This window comes from Megalobrama amblycephala, linkage group LG2 (assembly GCF_018812025.1).
Source record: "Megalobrama amblycephala isolate DHTTF-2021 linkage group LG2, ASM1881202v1, whole genome shotgun sequence".
Lineage (NCBI taxonomy): Eukaryota > Metazoa > Chordata > Actinopteri > Cypriniformes > Xenocyprididae > Megalobrama > Megalobrama amblycephala.
Window position 1 is genome coordinate 12,387,629 of NC_063045.1, and position 20,013 is coordinate 12,407,641.

At 40.7% G+C, this 20,013-nt stretch overlaps 1 long non-coding RNA gene across 2 annotated transcripts in view; it reads left to right on the forward strand.

Moving 5' to 3' along the window:
• The window catches only part of LOC125263660, a 106,083-nt gene that overhangs the window by 16,841 nt on the left and 69,229 nt on the right, over positions 1-20,013 (forward strand). For both annotated transcript variants that reach the window (XR_007183868.1, XR_007183866.1), the window contains exon 2: positions 240-520. This is a non-coding gene — a long non-coding RNA (uncharacterized LOC125263660). The remainder of the gene's footprint in view (positions 1-239; positions 521-20,013) is intronic.

Below are 20,013 nucleotides of genomic sequence, written 5' to 3' on the forward strand. Positions count from 1 at the left end.
GTACATCTCCACAAAATCGGTATAAACATGGTAGTAACAGTGGTACAATTTAATTCCAAAGAGCTACTGGATGACCAAAAAACCATGGTATTACTATAATGCATATCCAAAAATGACCATACGTAAGAGTGTAAAATACTTCAGAAATGCCAAAAAAAAAAAAAACTTTGAACATTTAAAATGAAAATAAAGGAAGATCACAGGCTGTAATCACTCATACAATCTTGCCCTCTTTGCAGAGGTCTTGACGTTAAGAGGAAGATGCCATCTCCTGACATGTCATCTGGCCGAGACATCTGAACGACAGACCCGAATCGCACCTGCTCTGCTCACGGCCTGCTCTCCTTCACTGAGAATAGATGAAGCACTGAGACCACGCCGCAGGCAGGCGGTGGAAACGCGTTCACAAGGTCATACGTCACGTACGTGACAACAGCGGAGCAGCTTTGGACAAATGAGAGCGGGGAGAAAGATGGAGGGATAATCTCAAGGACGTCAGAGCGCCTGGACGAGGATGGAGGTAAGAAAGGAGAAGGTCAAAGGGCTGTGGATGGGAGTTCAGCCAAACAGACAGTGGAGGTGGGCTGTCAACTCCCATTATCTATTCAGACTCTAATGTCTAATATTAAAAACCTAGAGAGAGCGAGGTTAGATGAGGAAAGACGAGTGAGCCACGGGCGCTTCACCTTGCCTTGTTCCCCTGCGCCGCTGCGCACACACATGCACGGCTGGTTTTTTATGTGATGTAGTGGTTTCCACAGTGGCAGCAGACACCTTGACAACCAGGCGGCCCTCACAGCTGCTGTCTGACTGGCAGCCACTTAGAGACTGCATGAGAGTGTGTGTGTGTGTGTGTGACAGCAAGCCCTTAAACCTGTAGCACACTTGCCTGTGCCGTCATATGCGCTAGTTCAGAAATCTTCTGCTGGAGTTTGTGTCAGCTACAGGTGACACCCAAGTACGTGCCTGCACTACTTGCACTACTCTGGCGGTACTGAAGGGGGCGATATTTCCGACAAACGACAAGCTACAGACTGTAAGTCAGTCGTTTTCAATGTAGAGTAGTACAGGAGCTGTGTGGAGTTCCGACCATATGCGTATGCGGGAAATTTCGGAACCAGGTCTAAATGAAGTTCCGAGTAAAGAATTCCCCCTCAGAAAGTACCTGCTCGCGAGGTAGTACTTTTTCAAAGTTCCAGAACTTTCGTGGTGGGACTTGGGCGCTGAACATGCTGATTGGTTTAGTTCACGCAGCATTTTGATTGGTTGACTCCGCGCAGCATTTTATTTCAACCATCATTTTTTAAAGTCACAACATGTACGTTGTGCAATGAATTGCACTCTGACACGTTTTAAAACATACTGACTTGTGAAAAATGAATATGCGTAGTTTGAACAGTCTGCATTCACGTACATGCTCAGAGTATTTTTCAATTTTTTTTTTGTCTTTTAACAAAACTAAAAATATCAGTAACTAGATCGCGACCATTAAAATTAAAGTCCCCGTGAACCGGAAGTTGCAAACGACTTTTCTCCAGTGTTGTGTCGTATTTCCAAGTGAAGCGGAATATTGAATAGGGGCAGGGTTTTACTCTAGCGCTCCTCCTCTCCATTTCTCGCTCATAGCAGACTAACCATTGGAGGGAAGTGGTTTAAGCGTGTTCAACCCAAGCCGTCAAACTGACGTCATCAGGGAAGAACGCCATTCCAGACCAGAAGTAACTTTTCAGATTTTGATTAAAGATTACCACGACAAACAATTTTTTTCTGTGTATTAACTTGCACAGATTAAATTGTTCACAAGACTAGTAATATTTGCTTACAAAGTAAATAGGATCAATTTTGATTTCATGACGACTTTAATAGTATTTGCTTTAAGCACCCTGTACAAAGTTTGTTCAGTTGACAGACATTGTTTTAAGTTTTGATGCTTCTAAATTGACATTCTGCAAATGTACAGGGGCTCTGTACATTTCCGCCATATATCTGAAATTAAGTAAAATAAAACAATTTTATTTACAAATCATATTTGGGAATTTTCGCTATAAATTTTGCAAAGTATTAATTTATAGATTTAAAAACCTCTGACAGCTGCATCAAAGTTGTAAAATAATTCTTTTTTTCTTGTGCTGTTCTAACATGGCCCTTGCAAATTTTATTTTTATATGAATTTTATCTGTTTTTATCTGTGTGCACATGTCATGATAGACATCTCAATTTACACAAACACACTCACACACTGTGTCAAGGTGAGGTTAGTCATGCATTTAAGTATGTGGTCTCATCACGCGCGAACACACACACACACACACACACACACACACACACACACACACACACACACACACACACACACACACACACACACACACACACACACTTCATTGCACTCTTAATTTACGCATGACATTTACACATGACGCCTCTACACTCACGGTCATTACCCTGAGAGCTTCAGTTCAAAAATGCTTGAGCCAGCAACCTGACCACACACACACACCCACAAAGATTCATTCAACTCCTGCACACCAGAAAGAGATCACTGTGAGTGCACTTCCATTGTATTTAAATCACAAAATACAAACCCGATTCCAAAAAAGTTGGGACACTGTACAAATTGTGAATAAAAACAGAATGCAATGATTGAAATGAAGTTTCAAATTTCAATATTTTATTCAGAATACAACATAGATGACATATCAAATGTTTAAACTGAGAAAATGTATAATTTTAAGGGAAAAATAAGTTGATTTTAAATTTCATGGCATCAACACATCCCTCTTCTTTCTATAACAGTCTGCAAACGTCAGGGGACTGAGGAGAGTTGCTCAAGATTAGGAATAGGAATGTTGTCCCATTCTTGTCAAATACAAGCTTCTAGCTGCTCAACAGTGGACCAATCAGAAGAACTTGGAGGCGTGGCAAGCGTTGCGAGTTGGCATGACAACTGTTTTATATAATGGCAACATGGCAGAGGAGGCGCTCATTGTTATCTTATTTTCTTTTTTTCCATGTCAAAACTTGTATCTGTAAATTCTGCAGTTTGCCCTTTTCTATTATTTCCGTTATTGATGTTATTGCATCACGTCTCAAAGGCGCGTCTCGAGACTCTCGCGTTCTATGCTGCGCTTTTTTTAAAACCACTCCTGAGCGCTTTTTTAGATGCAAAGACGCGTTCTGTGTGAACGGCCCCTTAGGTCTTCTTTGTCGCATCTTCCTATTTATGATGCGCCAAATGTTTTCTATGGGTGAAAGATCTGGACTGCAGTCTGGCCATTTCAGTACCCGGATCCTTCTTCTACACAGCCATGATGTTGTAATTGATGCAGTATGGCATTGTCATATTGGAAAATGTAAGGTCTTCCCTGAAAGAGACGACGTCTGGATGGGAGCATATGTTGTTCTAGAACTTGGATATACCTTTCAGCATTGATGGTGCCTTTCCAGATGTGTAAGCTGCCCATGCCACACGCACTCATGCAACCCCATACCATCAGAGATGCAGGCTTCTGAACTGAGCGCTGATAACAACTTGGGTTGTCCTTGTCCTCTTTAGTCCGGATGACATGGTGTCCCAGTTTTCCAAAAAGAACTTCAAATTTTGATTCGTCTGACCACAGAACAGTTTTCCACTTTGCCACAGTCCATTTTAAATGAGCCTTGGCCCAGAGAAAATGCCTGCGCTTCTGGATCATGTTTAGATATGGTTTCTTTTTTGACCTATAGAGTTTTAGCCGGCAACGGCGAATGGCACAGTGGATTGTGTTCTCCAACAATGTTTTCTGGAAGTATTCCTGAGCCCATGTTGTGATTTCCATTACAGTAGCATTCCTGTATGTGATGCAGTGCCGTCTAAGGGCCCGAAGATCACGGGCATCCAGTATGGTTTTCCGGCCTTGACCCTTACGCACAGAGATTGTTCCAGATTCTCTGAATCTTTGGATGATATTATGCACTGTAGATGATGATAACTTCAAACTCTTTGCAATTTTTTCTCTGAGAAACTCCTTTCTGATATTGCTCCACTATTTTTCGCCGTAGCATTGGGGGAATTGGTGATCCTCTGCCCATCTTGACTTCTGAGAGACACTGCCACTCTGAGAGGCTCTTTTTATACCCAATCATGTTGCCAATTGACCTAATAAGTTGCAAATCGGTCCTCCAGCTGTTCCTTATATGTACATTTAACTTTTCCGGCCTCTTATTGCTACCTGTCCCAACTTTTTTGGAATGTGTAGCTCTCATGAAATCCAAAATGAGCCAATATTTGGCATGGCATTTCAAAATGTCTCACTTTAAACATTTGATATGTTATCTATATTCTATTGTGAATAAAATATAAGTTTATAAGATTTGTAAATTATTGCATTCCTTTTTTATTCACAATTTGTACAGTGTCCCAACTTTTTTGGAATCGGGTTTGTAAATTTCTATTACTATAATTTATTACTACAATAATATTTATTTATTAAATTTGTGGCCAAGTGTGCAGTGGTTGTATAAAGTTATTATTTATTTATTATTTGTTATTTATGCCATTATTTTTGTACAAAGTGGTTTTTGAGATCAAGATTATTGGAATAATACTAATACGGTACAATAATAACATATGCTTTGAAATATTTGAACTTCTGCGACTAGATCATATGAGTCTGGATTTGATGTTTTCTAATTTAAACTATGAGCTCTTAAACATAAAAAATAATCTATATCTGTAATGAAAAAGCTAATTTTCCCAAATTTTCTGTAATGCCATAGGTAATCAGTTCCCATCAATCCCCAAATCTAAAGATGATGAAGGCCAAATATTTCTGTTCACGTGAACACACACACACACACACATCTGTTCTTTAAGATGACGAGCTGTGTAAACGTGAAATGAGTCATTTGCAGAGAACTGCAGAGAGACGTGTGTCTACCAGAAGAGAGAGGAAACAGTGATGTATGTCAAAGAGAAACAGAAAAACATAGAGACGGAGATCTTTGTAAGTCTGTTGCCGTAGTGCTCTGAATGTGTGTGTGTGTGTGGGCTGATACATCGCCAGCAGGCACAATCTAGCCTGTTTATCACACACACACACACACACACTCTCTCTCTCGTTCTCTCTTTCTTTCACATACGCACACAGATGAGCCATTTTCAGTAATCAAGGCATCGAATAAGTCCTCATTTTTGAGCTCGGCTGCGACTTACACGCACACACACAATCCTGGCATGTGTCCCCAGCACATAAACAGCCATTAATCGTTGCTCACACTGCTGACATTTGGAAGAAAGGTCACACTTTCCTGTCTCTCTCTCAGTCTCCCTCCCTGTCGTTCCGCCCACCCTCTCTGAGAACCAGCAGACAGGCCGCGACTCCTGGTAATTTCCTGCCTTGCGCCCGTAATAGTGCGTTCACTGTGCGTCTACAGTCAGAGAGGAAACAGGGCGTTTAACGGGTTGCCTACCATGCTGCCTCTTACACGTGTCTTAACTAGTTTCCAGCAACGTCCACAATGTGAAAATGCTATGTGGCATGACACGATCACAAGCGATTGGAATGTATTTGATATTTATTGTCCAGTTATGAGGACCAGGATTCTGAACCAATCAGATTTCACAGTGGGCGGGGCTACAGTGTTACGCAGCATAAATATAAAAACCTGTTGCTTGCCGTTTTTATGCAAATGAGCAGCAATGCGATGTGACAACTACAATGATAGTGAAGGTAATGACTATACTGAATATAGTCATTATATAATGAATATACTTCATTTGACTCGTTCACGTACACAGGCGGTCGACGCATGCGCAGTTTTGAGCAATCTCTCGCCACGAGTTACAACCTATGTAAACATCTTTGTAATCTTTCATGCTAGAGTTGAGGGTACTTTCTAACCTCTTCGCACAATCTCTCGTCTATGTAGGCCTCCATCGTCGCTGTAGCTTGCATGTGTTTCAGTCTGTTCTGTTTATGCAGTTTTTCTTTGACTACTTTGTGAATCGACGCCCCCAGTGCACGGTTGACACCTTGTGGATAAACTGATTACTGCAAAAAATTAAATGCGCATTTGCGACTCGTGCGGTTACAAAAATCTGGCAGTGTGCGTACAGTACGCGCATACTGTTCTGATGACCCTCGAGTACGCGTAAAAAGTGAACTATATTTTAGGCTTTACTAGCAGTTAGCGACTTGGTGACCACAATTACACTGCAAGCGAATGCGACAAAACCATATTACTGACAATCTACATACGCACAGCATTGCAATGCATTTCACTTTCAACGAGGACAGACATTTATGCCTGTTTAGGTCATGGTGCAATGCTAAAACCACAGAGAGAAATCATAACTTTGTTGCTTCGGTGCATTTTTGTGGTGGACAAGCCTGGTCAGTTTGTAGGACACACGCTGATGGGGCCACTCGTGAATGAACCTCGTTGTTTCTCGTTCTCGGCTGCAATCTTCCACCCCTCGTGATTTTTGTCAGTCTGTTAGTGGAACAATAGCAGCGTTTCATAGTGAGATCAACCAGCACACACACTCAGGCCGTCAGAGGGAATAGTCGACAGAGACTATAGTAACAGAGGAACAAATGATGAGGATTACAGACAGAGACACGCATTATACCGCTGCCCCCTCCGAACCTGTCTCTCTCTCTCCGTGCTCATTCCACATAATCTGATTCCACATCCTCGCTGCTAGTAATCCCTCCAAAACAATTTACACCCCCCAAATGCACTAAACGGTTGCGCCACACTTGCATGCAGAATTCAGCATGTAGCGCCTGCTTAAACTGGATTGCAGGAGGTGGTTTTCACACTCGAATTCGGCTCCTCTTCCTGCAATTTTGGGTCTGACCATGGTACATTTTCATATATATTATATATATTCATATATTCATAATAATGAGTCGGCGTTTGGACGCAAACACGGAACTGCGCTCACTATATCAACTGCGAATGACCACAGTTCAAACTGTTGAATAAAATCATTATTTTTGTTTTGTTTTTGCATACAAAAAGTATTCTCGTTGCTTCATAACATTAAGGTTGAACCACTGTAGTCACGTGGACTATTTTAACAATGTCTTTACCTTTTTGGACCTCAAAAGGTGCAATGACGTTGCTGCCTATGTGTTGTACTCAGATTTCATCAAAAATATCTTAATTTGTGTTCCAAAGATGAACGAAGGTCATTTTTGAAACTAACCCTGTAAACAAACTATAATTTGGCTTTGCAACATATTTAACAACGTAATTTATTCTGATGACGTTAAAGCTGATCGTTACGTCAGTCTTCAAGAAATATTTCTTTGTGTTTTCAAATTTTGCTTAAAATTTTTGTAGAAAATGCTTTTTTCAGGTTTCTTTGATGAATAGAAAGTTCAAACCAATGGTATTTATTTGAAACAGAAATCTTTTGTAACATTATACGATCAATTTAATGCCTGAATAGAAGTATTAATCTCTTTCATAGAAATCTTTTGAACAGTGTATGTATATTTTCACATCAAACTGTCATTTCAGTCTGTGTAGTCACCTGTTTCTTCACTCATGTCTAAAAATCACGTTTTCTCCTTCCGTCCAAGAGCGTCACATTCAAACACACGTCAGTCGATTTGTGTGTTCTTGAGCGGCAGTTTTTCTGGTTGTGTTTGTTTTGTGTGTCTGCGGTGAGCAGCCCACACACCTCTTGTGTGTTGACACTGCACGCTTGGCCTCAAACTGCAGCGGAGAGAGAGAGAGACAGCATGTCTGGCTACCAGGTCTTTATCCCAGCGCTCTGTGTGCCAGACTTCAGGGCTGGAACGGTTTAATGCCGAGTACAGCTCGCGAAACGACTCTCGCCGTGTCTCATTTGATTTAAGGCCCCAGAGGCATCTCTCCATATCGGTCTGAAACTGCGACCACGTGTTGTTTTGCAGCACAGCTTTCAGCGTTTAAAGAGTTAATCCCACAGACGGCAGCAACATGCAGCGAGCATGTGGGCGTTTGGGTGTGTTCGTGCTGGAGAGCGAGAGAAAGAGATGATGTGTGTAAAATGTGTGCATGTGTTTTTCTGGCATGCCATCCTGTCGGGGAGACGCGCTCTGCGGCGGCAGTATTTAAAGCCGCCGTGAAATCAATTTTTTTTTTTTTTTTTTATGGAATATTGCAGTTTTTATTATAAGTTATTTTTCTGTGCACATCATTCTTCTTCTTTTTTTTTTTTTAAATTCATGTTCCCTATTAATCTTTAATCAAAATAACTTCCCCTCCTTCATGCAGCGAATTACTGGTGTGAGGGTTGGACAACTTGTCACTAACGTGAGATCGACCAATTGCAAACCACAATCATCCAACCAGCCAGTCAATTTACGATGAACAAAATCAGGAAGTCCCACCCTACTTTTTTTTGTTCGAGAAGCCGTTTCATTTTTCCTCATTCAATATTTCGTTTCACTCGGAAAATATGTCACAATACTTAAGTAAATTCGGTCGTAACTTCCGGTTCAAGCGGACTTTAAAGTGTTAGTTCACCCAAAAATGAAAATTCTGTCATTAATTACTCACCCTCATGTTGTTCCAAACCCGTAAGACTTTTGTTCATCTTTGGAATGCAAATGATGAAATCTGAGTGCTTTCTGTCCCTCCACAGACAGCTACACGACTACCACTATGACGCTTCAAAAACTCACGAACATGCTTGATCTTCAGTTTACCACAACTGATGTGCGAGTTGATGAATATTTATGTCAATAAAAGCCTAAATTCAGTTTTGGATATTGTCTCTTAAAAAAATTTGACTAAACCGCTCAATTCATATGGATTAGTTTTACTTCAAAGTGGTAGTCGTGTAGCTGTCAATGGAGGAACATTAAGCACTCAAATTTCATCAAAAAGATCTTTATTTGTGTTCCGAAGTCTGGAATGACACGAGGGTGAGTAATTAATGAAAGTATTTTCATTTATGGGTGAACTAATTCAACTTTAATTGCCCACTACACCAAACCCCTCCAGTGCCGTATCCTCGAGCAGTAACACTAACGCAACAGTCTTCACATGAGAACTGCACACTCTCAATTTATTTTTTTAAATTTTCATAAATTTAAATTATTAATCAATTTAAAGTACTAAAATATCAAAAAACAAGATGCTAAATAATGAGTAAAAATATTAAATTGCATACATATTTATACAGATAGACATTTATCAAGACATTATGAAGAAAAAATACCGTAATATAAGTACAGTGATTATATTGGTATAGGCAGTAGTTCGTTTCTGAGGGTGTGGAGCTGAAAAATGAATTTTGCTGCAATTGATAGTTAATTGTCCTCATCCAGTAACACTCAAAGGATGCATTCAACATCTCAGTGTACAAACACAGTCGAATAAACATGGCTAATCTAAGAGTGTGCAATGCAAACATGAGATGAAAAACTAGTTTTTCCCTTCGACCCTTCATTTTTTTCTTCCATCACATCCCTCTGTCCGCCCAGACACTAAGTATGATTAGAGAATGCAAGAAATTAGACTTCCCGAAGGAGAATGAATGTCTAAACAACTCTGGTTGCTTGCACAAACATCCCGTCTCCAGCAATCTGTAAAATAAATCCAAAACACACACATGTGATTTTCCCACAAGGGAAACCCCAGCATGAATTTTTGTTCCCCACTTGAAACGTAGCCCCGCAAACACACGCTTACACGGTTTCCCATAGGAAAGAAAATAGCGAATGTAATCTCTTTAATATCTCAGCTGTTTCACCTCGATATCGATATCGAACGGAGATCAGATGGACACGGTCACAACTTTTCTCCTGAGAAGAACTGGGTATTCTCACAATATATTTTTTGAGAGTTTCATGAGATGTCCCAAATGTAATGTCTCAAACTGTGACAGACCAAAGTCTGCAATCAAAAGTCTATGATCTCAATATAAACTCCAATTCTTGCTGTCCATCTAACTTAATAGCAGCATTCTTACTTTATTTCAACAGTTGTCTAATTTGCATCTCAGGAATTGAGTCTGAGGAGAAAACTTTGAGACAAAGTTGATTCTTTGATGCAAAACGAAACGTAACTGAGAACATCAAAAGAATGGATGATGAAAGTCATATTTGCAATGACAAAGCTATTCTGAGAAGCGTTTAGTGTTAACGTTCACAAGGGGGAAAGGCAACAACATCTGATGCACAGAAGTTCAAACGTTAACTGGGTAAGAGAGACACAAGTGTGAGTCAAGAGCGAGGAAAAAAAACAGGAGCGAGAGGCTGTGGTGAGTCAGCCTTTGGTCTAGAAGAGATCGAAAAGATCGGACGACAGCCAGAGGCTGCCATGGTTCAATACACACACACACACACACACACACACGCGTCTCAGACGGAGATGTGCTCTTGTTTTTCAACACAGTCTTGCAAAGCGAAAAGGAACTCCTCACAATGAGACGACAAACAAATATTCTCTCTTTCTGTTTCTCTCTGTGGTTGTCTCTCTTTCTTGAAGCACTTCGACTTGCCTTACCACCAAGTCTTTCTCTCTTTTTGTATCTCGTTTTTTCCTCTCTCGGCACAGGCAGCGGCATTTAAAAGACCCTTACAGCACTGCCCTGACATGCTCTTGGCCTCGACTCCGCCGAGAGAACCCGTCGGGTCCTGACAAGGACAGCGGAGCGAGCTGCTTTCCCCTCCTCCACACATCTCATTACCTCCTCTCTCATTCCTGACTTTTTCTAGATTTCCTCCACATGCTCTCTTTTTTTGTAGTTTGTTTTTGTTTTCTCTATAATGGTCAAATAGGTTTTGCTGGTTTTCTAGAGCCTGTATCTTGTTGCAACTGGTAAAGATGCCAGTGGTGAAATATCTGCGTCACAATATGCCCATTTTTCCTTAGACAGAAAGATTGGAGAATGACTTAAAACTAATATGGAGAGAAATGGAGATTGAGATTGGAGGCCACACCTCAAAGCTTCTGGTGAAGTTTCTGCATTTACTGTATAATTGGGAATACTCCAGTTCTTTTGTCAGAAACATCGGAGAATGACAAGAAACTACAGGAGGAATTGAGCAGGGGGAGGAAATAGAGTGCAGACCAAACTTCATTGCAGAGCAAACTTAAATCAGCACCAAGGCACAAAGGCTAAAAGCACATTACATTTACATTGACAGAAAACTACCAGAGAGGACAAGCAGGGATTCAAATCCATCCTAGACCGGACTTGAACCTGTGAACCAAATTAGCCAAATCTCAATGGATTTTGAGCACTTGGGCTTTGCAATTTACACATTATCCAAAGTTGCATTCAAGGTATCATTTCCCATTTTCCTTGGAAATCAAACCCCTGACCTTGGTGTGGTTAGCACCATGCTATACTTTTTGAGCTATAAGAATGTGCTAACCAAGATTTTGAGTTTTGACCTTTTTAAAGGCAAAATGTGTAATGGACCACCAATGTCATTCTGAAAAATGGCAGACTGGGGTGGGAGAGTTTGAGAAAAACAGTTGAACGAAAACTACTTTTTCCATTTTGTGGTGCTTCTACTGGTGCAGAAATTATGCACTTCACCTTTAACCTCCGAGCGTGTGTGATGTGTCATTTCCAAAATAACTGTCATTTTCGAATTCATTTCACCCAGGACAGGTCCGGCTGCGTTGAAGTCGAGGGAACACATCCAAATGATGACCTGAGTCTGATCTCGCTCTTTCCTTCATTAAGCAGACGAGCCGTGTAGATGCACAAGAGTCCGTCACGTTGGAGGGGAGGTGATGTTTCTCCGTGAGTGTCTGGTCAGACACACTGGCGGCTGCTCAACCACTAAATGGCCCAATCACAAAACCCTATGACTCGTGGAAAACAACAGATCAATAGCGCTTCCTCTGGTTCTCGCCTGCATGCTTGTATATCTGCGTGCATTTGAGAGAGAGAGAGAGAGAGAGAGAGAGAGAGCGGAGATGACGGTAGAGCATTTTGCACCCATATGCCCACTCGAATGGCATTTGAAAGCTGGAATATCTTTTTTTTTTCTTGCACCGTTTTAAACACACGCGGTCCTGATTACAGCCTCCCTCTTGAGACGGCAGAAATAAAGAATGATCGCCAGGCAGGGAGAGACAAATTTACGCTCGGCGAGCCGCATTCATTACAAACAGGCTGCTGTGTGTGTGCTGTGTGGCCGAACTCGACCTCAAGAGTTAGCAGAGTGAAAGCCAAACCCTCCGCCGCTGCCAAACAGATCAGATTAGAAATGCAGTCGAGCGCTCAGCAGCAAGACAACAAGACAGAAGGCAGACAGATAGATGGATCAAAGGAAAGCTGTAATAATGTAGTATGAACTGGTAGTTTTTTGGTCTGTGCAAATGTGTTCTGTGTCAGATGTTTGCTAGGCAAGAGATATAGGGTTAACAATTCTGTCTAAATGCAAACAGAGATTCATTTACGAACAAATGCAGACTACCCAAGCATAAACAATGACGATAAATTTGTCCTCTAGTACTCAGCTTGAGATGGGTTCATTCAGAAAGGTCTAGACTGAATGTGAAATATGTTAATCCAGAAGAGCATGCAGAAAGTCTGAGAAAAACTAGAATTTAAGTGCCAGAATTGAAAAATCTAAATCTAAACTTCAGATTTGTTGAAGAAAAAAGATTAATGATCAAGAACTAGTACTTGATATGTGTTGATGAAGGAATATCTAGATCTTCTTCAACACACATCAAATTCTAGTTAACTTATATGTTGACGCAAAAGAGCAGAAATAATCTTTAATTTGAGATTTACCGAAGCAGAAAGGCTAAATGATACAGGACTGGAGATCTTTTAATTTAGAAAGACCAAAAAACTGAAACTTAAAAAAAAAAACTTTAAAAAACTAGAACTTAAGGGATTAGTTCACTTTAAAATTAAAATTACCCCAAGATTTACTCACCCTCAAGCCATCCTAGGTTTATTTGACTTTCTTCTTTCTGATGAACACAATCTGAGTTATATTAATAAATATCCTGATGCATCCATGCTATATAATGGCAGTGAACGGGTCCAACGGGTATAAAGCTCAAGAAAGTGCATCCATTCATCATAAACAACGTCTCCAGGGGGTTAATAAAGGCCTTCTGAAGTGAAGCGATGCAGGGGGTTTTTTTTAGAAAAAAAACATATTTAATGAGTTAGAAAGTAAAATATCTAGCTTCCGCCAGAACGCCTTCCGTATTAAGCTTACGAAGAAAGTCTTTTTTCGTAAGTTCAATACGGAAGGCGTAGGACGTAGCACAAGCGTTTTGAACAGCGAGAGGCATTACATTTTCTTCATAAGTTGAATACGGAAGGCGGTCTGGCGGAAGCTAGATATTTAACTTTATAATGTTAAATATGGATATTTTTCTCACACAAATGCATCGCTTTGCTTCAGAAGGCCTTTATTAACCCCCCGGAGCCATGTGAAGTACATTTATGATGATTGGATGCACTTTCTTCAGCTTCATACTCGTTGTTTCCCATTCACTGCCATTATAAAGCTTAGATGCATCAGGATATTTATTAATATAACGCTGATTGTGTTCATCAGAAAGAAGAAAGTCAAATACACCTAGGATGGCTTGAGGGTGAGTAAATCTTGGGGTAATTTAAATTTTAAAGTGAACTAACCCTTTAAGATGCAGAAAGATCAGAAAAATCTTGAACTTGAGATGTTCTGTAGCAGAAAAGCCAAGAAAAGAGGAAAAAGAACTAAAACCTGAGATATGTTGAAAGAGAGCAGAAAAAGAAGTTGATTTTTTTCCAGTCCTGGATCTTTTGGCCTTCAACAAATGTGCTAATGTACAAAGGTAGAAAATCTAGAACTTGAGATGCATGCTGCAGAAAGGCAAGAAAATGAGAATTTGAAAAAACTCAATTTGTTCTGAAGCAGAAACATCTAGAACTTGCCATATATCAATGGAGAAAGGCAGACAAATCCAACTTCATCCTCAGAAGCAGGCACGACCTATTCTGGATGTCAAGCCTCTAGAAAATCATGCAGCCTGATCACGTCACATGGGTAACCAGGCAGTGCAGTTTTTTCCTGTGGCATTAAAGCCTGTGATGACCAGGGGTAATATTTTAACACCACGGCTCTTTCCCCCGACATATACACGCACGCTCGCAATCATAGTGCGGAAAAAACATCCCAGCACTCGCTTGCTTATGTGTGTGTGCAAGAGAAAAACAGCCCTGCCGCTGAACAATCAGCAGTCCTCCGCGTGTCTCTCTCTCTGGGCGGCGTCATGGCAACGGAACAGCTTCAATTAGAGGAGAAGAAAGCGTTTCCCCTCGGCATGGCATTGGAGAGAGAGCCGAGTGTCAACGAGCGCGGAAAGGGAGGGAGTGTGTGTGTGAAAAAGATTGCGAGCAGGAGGGAGGAAGAGAAAACGAGCGCCGGGGAGACGTGTGTGAGGCTGAGATTGCGAGAGAGGGAAAGGGAGCGTGTCTGAGTGTGTGTGTGTGTGTGTGTATGTGTGTGCGTGCACGCTACAGATTGCAAGGAAGCAAGCTAGAGAGACAAAGCAAGCAAGTGAGATTGAGAGGGAGGGGAAAGTGTGTGTGTGTGTGTGTCAGAGCAGCCAGAGACAGACAGTGTTTTGCCTGCGTTAGCGCAGCTAATGAAAAATGAATGAACCCACGGGAGAGAAAGAGAGAGAGATACGGAAAGATAGAGCGGTAGTTTAGCGCTCACAAAGTTTCAGCAGTGCCGTGTGTGTTTAGAGGGGCTTTAGTGAGATGTTGGCCTTGCTTGGGGTCAAGAGGTCAAGGCCACATACTCATGCAAGTACGCAATTGGGTTGCTTTGGTTGATAACAAACCTCAGTACTCAATATAGTGATAGAGTGTCTGTGCCATTTAAACCAGACATAGTTAGCTATAAATACAATAAGTCGACATTTTACTAACTTACACTTGCTCGGCAAGATTTTTATCAAAGTGTTGTTCCTCCACGACCTTTGACCTGCCACCAAGTCAGCTGTCGGCAAAGTCTGCCCGTTTTTGACCATGGTCGGCTTAGTTTTTTGGTGTGTTTTGCACCGTTGGCTCTAGTTGGACGCTGTCTGGTTTTTTTTGTGCCGATTCAGCATGTTGAATCGTCGGTCGTTGATTAGAGTTGGCTGTTCAGCTTAGCGAACGAGTCAGTGCACGTGAATAAAAGCGAAAGTGATAAAAGCGAGCAAAGAAGTCAAGATGGTACAGACAGAAGGCTTACACCATCTTACCTGAGCATTCAGTGCACGAATATTTTTATAATAACATGAGCCGACTGGAATGAAGAAAGCGATCGGCGTAATTGATATTCAAAAATGGTAAGCAAATACTGCTTTGTTTACAGTTTGTATATCTACAGTCCTAGTTTCAGTTTCTCTTTTTGAATGACGAAAATAATACTATTGATACCTGCGGACATAGACAGATATATCCTTATACGCAGACGCAGAACGCACATGCTAGTTGACAGTCGCCTTTAGTCCTTTTGGTGTGTTCAAGCGTGGCTTTTTGGATGACACGCAGACGACGAGAGGCGAGGACACAGTCAGCTTTCGTTGCCGCTAATTCTTTGACGTCAGCTTGGGTCCCAGGCTTGAAAGTGAAAACAGACCATACTAGGCAGTTTACACGAATATTGCCAGTGACTTTGCTAACAAAAATATTTTTAAGTAAAGACAAATAAGTGGTGGTGCTGCTGAATAAATTCTTTGAAAATGTTTTTTGAGTGAATCATTTAAGCAAATGATTTAATGATTCAGCTCATAAAGAAAAAAATCATTTGAGTGAATAATTCAATGACTTGCTCATAAAGACAGTCACTTGTTTTGTTCCTTGAATGAATCAGTATGTTTTAATGAATCTGTTCAAAGAATAATTCATTGAATCACTCATAAAAACAGTCACTTGTCTCCACCCACTGGCTTATTGGTGCAACTTGCTGAAAAAGTCGCTTAAAAAAAACAGCCAAGTGCTGATGGACAAAGTGTCAGCCAATCAAATTCATGGTACTTCTAGTCAGTTCAGGCAGCAATGCATACTGTGTACCACTTTTAAAGAACATTTTGGCTTAAACATACCCCTTTTATGCCCACAATTTTTGTTACCTCATACGGTTAAAAACGAGATTATCTTTTATCTTTAGTCACAGGTGGATCATAGGCGCAATCTATGCTACTGTACCCTTGTGCTTTTAGATCTGTCATGCATTTTGTCCTTTAAGTTCACTGTTAAGTTCCACACGCTTGCATGCACGCATTGCCATTTGATCTCTCTAGCATGCACACGTTCACTCTCTTCCATTCGTCTTTGTCACCTTTCTTTAACCTTTGCCGCCAACCGAGGGAAATCCACCCGCTGGCTCGCAAACTACCACCTGCTACAGACAGACCTCTGTTGGAGAAAAGCGAGATGGAGAGAGATGACTGACAGGGACTTCATGAGTTAGAGGGCCCCTGTCTCAGAGCAGCTGCGGAGAGATCGAGACTGATAAAGATAGATAGAAGGAGCGATTCTCTCTCGCCGTCTCTTAGACATTCCTCTGGAGACTGGCGGTCGTTCTGATATTCCCCACTGCCTCTCTGGTATTCAAGGGTCTGCGTGCCGAGATTGATAGCTGAGCGTCGCTTTTTTTTGATGTGCTATAGTGTCGACAAGTCGACGCCACCCCACCCCACCCCACCAACAACGGCAGCAGCACAGCTGGGTACAATTTTCACTTGCACACTCACAACGTGTCTTACACTGCAAGCAAGCGATGTGACAAACAAAAGGCTCTAGCTAAGGTGTGTTCACACTGACAGCAATTAAATCACTGAAGGTCGCCAAGTCGCTGTCTTATTGTTGGTCGTTAGGTGTTTTTACTCGACTAGACTATCAGATAAGTCTTTTCTCCCACTGGTAGTTGCTGGATCACATTGCTGCTTTTTTGCATCTCGAATCATACATTTTCATTGATAATTTTGTCATTGAAAAATTGCCATCAGTGTAAATTTCGCTTAACTTATATAAGGCTGTGACTCTGTATGCTGCACCAAAACTAAAACGTTATAGTTGATGCAAAATCTCAGTGTAAAATTAAATGCTCTCTTTACAAATCAATAATACTGCAAGATTGTGACTTTGCAATATGCAATTTGCACAATGCAGCAAAAATGCTTTTTGCATGCACTATTGTATGACATGACATAACTAAATGGTCCAGTTAAAGTGTTAGTTCACTCAAAAATTTAATTACTCACCCTCATGTCGTTCCACACCCGAAAGACCTTCGTTCATCTTCGTAACACAAATTAAGATATTTTTGATAAAATCCGATGGCTCAGTGAGGCCTTTATTGCCAGCAAGACAATTAACACTTTCAGATGCCCAGAAAGCTACTAAAGACGTATTTAAAACAGTTCATGTGACTACAGTGGTTCAACCTTAATGTTATGAAGCGACAAGAATACTTTTGTGCACCAAAAAAAAAAAAAATAATAATAATAATGACTTTATTCAACAATATCTAGTGATGGGCGATTTCAAAACACTGCTTCATGAAGCTTCGAAGCTTTACAAATCTTTTGTTTCGAATCAGTGGTTCGGAGTATTTATCAAACTGCTAAAGTCACGCCTCCCAGTGGTGAACCACTGAAATTTCGAAACACTTTCAAAGCCTAGTTTGAACCACTGATTCAAAACAAAAGATTTGTAAAGCTTCGAAGCTTCATGAAGCAGTGTTTTGAAATCGCCCATCACTAGATATTGTTGAATAAAGTCATTATTTAGTTTTTTTGGCGTACAAAAAGTATTCTCGTCACTTCATAACATTAAGGTTGAACCACTGTAGTCACATGAACTGTTTTAAACATGTCTTTAGTAGCTTTCTGGGCATCTGAAAGTGTTGATTATCTTGCAATAGAGGCCTCACTGAGCCATCAGAATTTATCAAACATATCTTAATTTGTGTTCTGAAGATGAACGAAGGTCTTATGGGTGTGGAATGACATGAGGGTGAGTAATTAATGACAGAATTTTCATTTTTGGGTGAACTAACCATTTAAAATCAAGGGTGAGGTCTATACTGCAAACACTTGACTAAGACTGCAACAACTAATCGATAAAAAAAAATCGATAGTAATCGATAATGAAAATCTTCAACAACGATTGTCATTATCGATTAGTCGCGTCTGCTCACTGTGCACGGAAAACGTCCGCCAGTCGCTTCAAAATACAGCACTGAATAAAGCATTTCTTTGGAGAAAATGCATCTGAACATAGAGAAGGAAATGGAGTGAGCTGCTGCTGGAAAGATACGTGATCCAAGCTGCCCAAAACATGAGAATTCTTTATTTTAAGCTTCAAGCTAATGCATTAGTGTAATGTTTAACATGGCTAGTCCTGTCAGGCGCTTTGACAGATGCGCGTGATGTTTATTGTGGGATATGTTTCCTCAGCACAAAACTTTCATATTACGATTATATCCTTATCTGTAAGTGTTACAAATTCACCTGCATGAAGGCTCGTCCTGACAGTCTCAGAATGAGCGCCGGCGCATTTGCGTATCAAACAGACGGGACGCGTTAGAGAGGGAGACAAAATCAATTATTTTTTCTGAAATATCTGTTGTTGGACGTTAAGTTAGGTTTAAAAGTCAACATGTAATTGAAGTATTTTATGAGAGTGGTAACTGTGAAGGGATAACAGCGTGTAATTGAATATACACTTAGATTTACAGGATAAAGAAATGACAGTAGCAGGTCATTGCGTGAGAGTTAATGTGTGTTCCTCTTATCTGTTAACACTGAGTTTGTGTTTTTGTTTCTCTTTATATTATTTTCTTCTTTTTCAGTGTAGGGATTTAAACTGCCTTTTTGCTTTATAGCTCTTTTACATATAGCATAGATGTAAAAGATCACGTTTACATAGCATTCAGTTGGCATGTTTGCTTGAAGAACAGCATTGGGCAGGATTTGTGTTTTGTCAATAAAATAAAAGAAAAAATAAGATTGGACTTTTTATCTGAAATACTGAAATAAAACACTCCAGTCAGAATAATAATGCAATACAGTGGCCTAGTCACATGCTTGCAGTATGTACAGAATTAAATTGCTACCGTTATATTCTATAAAACTGTCTACGCTGCAAGCATGTGACAAAGGAAAAATGCTCCCATCACAATCAACTAAGTTGTCTATGCTACTAGCATTCGACTTTGCATAACACGCCATGACTAAAACATACATAATCAACGACGCCATCCGCTGCAAGCATGCGACTTGAAAAAATAAGCTCCTGTTTTTGCATTCTTGCAGTATAGACTGTTGTCAATAATAACTGGAGCTAGCTTTAGAGCTTTCTGCCACTTGCTTGCAGCATAGATGGGATATAACAAACCTCCTACTGGAGATAATAGGCAGTATACCCCTGTCAGTTTATACCAAACACATGCATATACATGCATCCTTTTCCCTGACGGCTGTAACTGTCCCTCCGCGAGGAATAGTATGTCCTCTGGTCTTGATCACAACAATCTACTAAAAAGCCAAATCTCTTTCTCTCTCGCTTTCACTCTTCTGTAGTAAATGCCAGGGGCTCCAATCACGGACCCCCTGTTGAGCTCTTTGGCTTTGACTGACACAACATTCGGAAACACACTGGGAATTGAGTGTGTGTGTTTGCGTGCGTTTCCCTAAGTAGCATTGCACCCTCCTCCCACATTTGATCTCCCCGCTTCTCTCTCTCTATCCGGTTCTAATCTGTGTCTCGTTTCTCTCACCCACGATTTCTCACTCCCTAAAGGCCGCATCCATTCAGCGTGAGAGAGAATTTCTCTCTCTTGCAGTTTATACTGTAAGCTACAGCTGTATTTATTGTTCTTTTGTTGGCTAACTAGACCAGACAGGTGTGTAAGGGTTTGTGTGTGGGTTTTAAGATGTAATGTGCTGTGAAATGACTAACTAGATCTGTCTATCTAGAATTAATGTGAAATTTAACATTAGCTTCAAATGGTGCAAAACAATACTTTTTTTTGTTTTTTCATGCCTCACTGCTTAAAA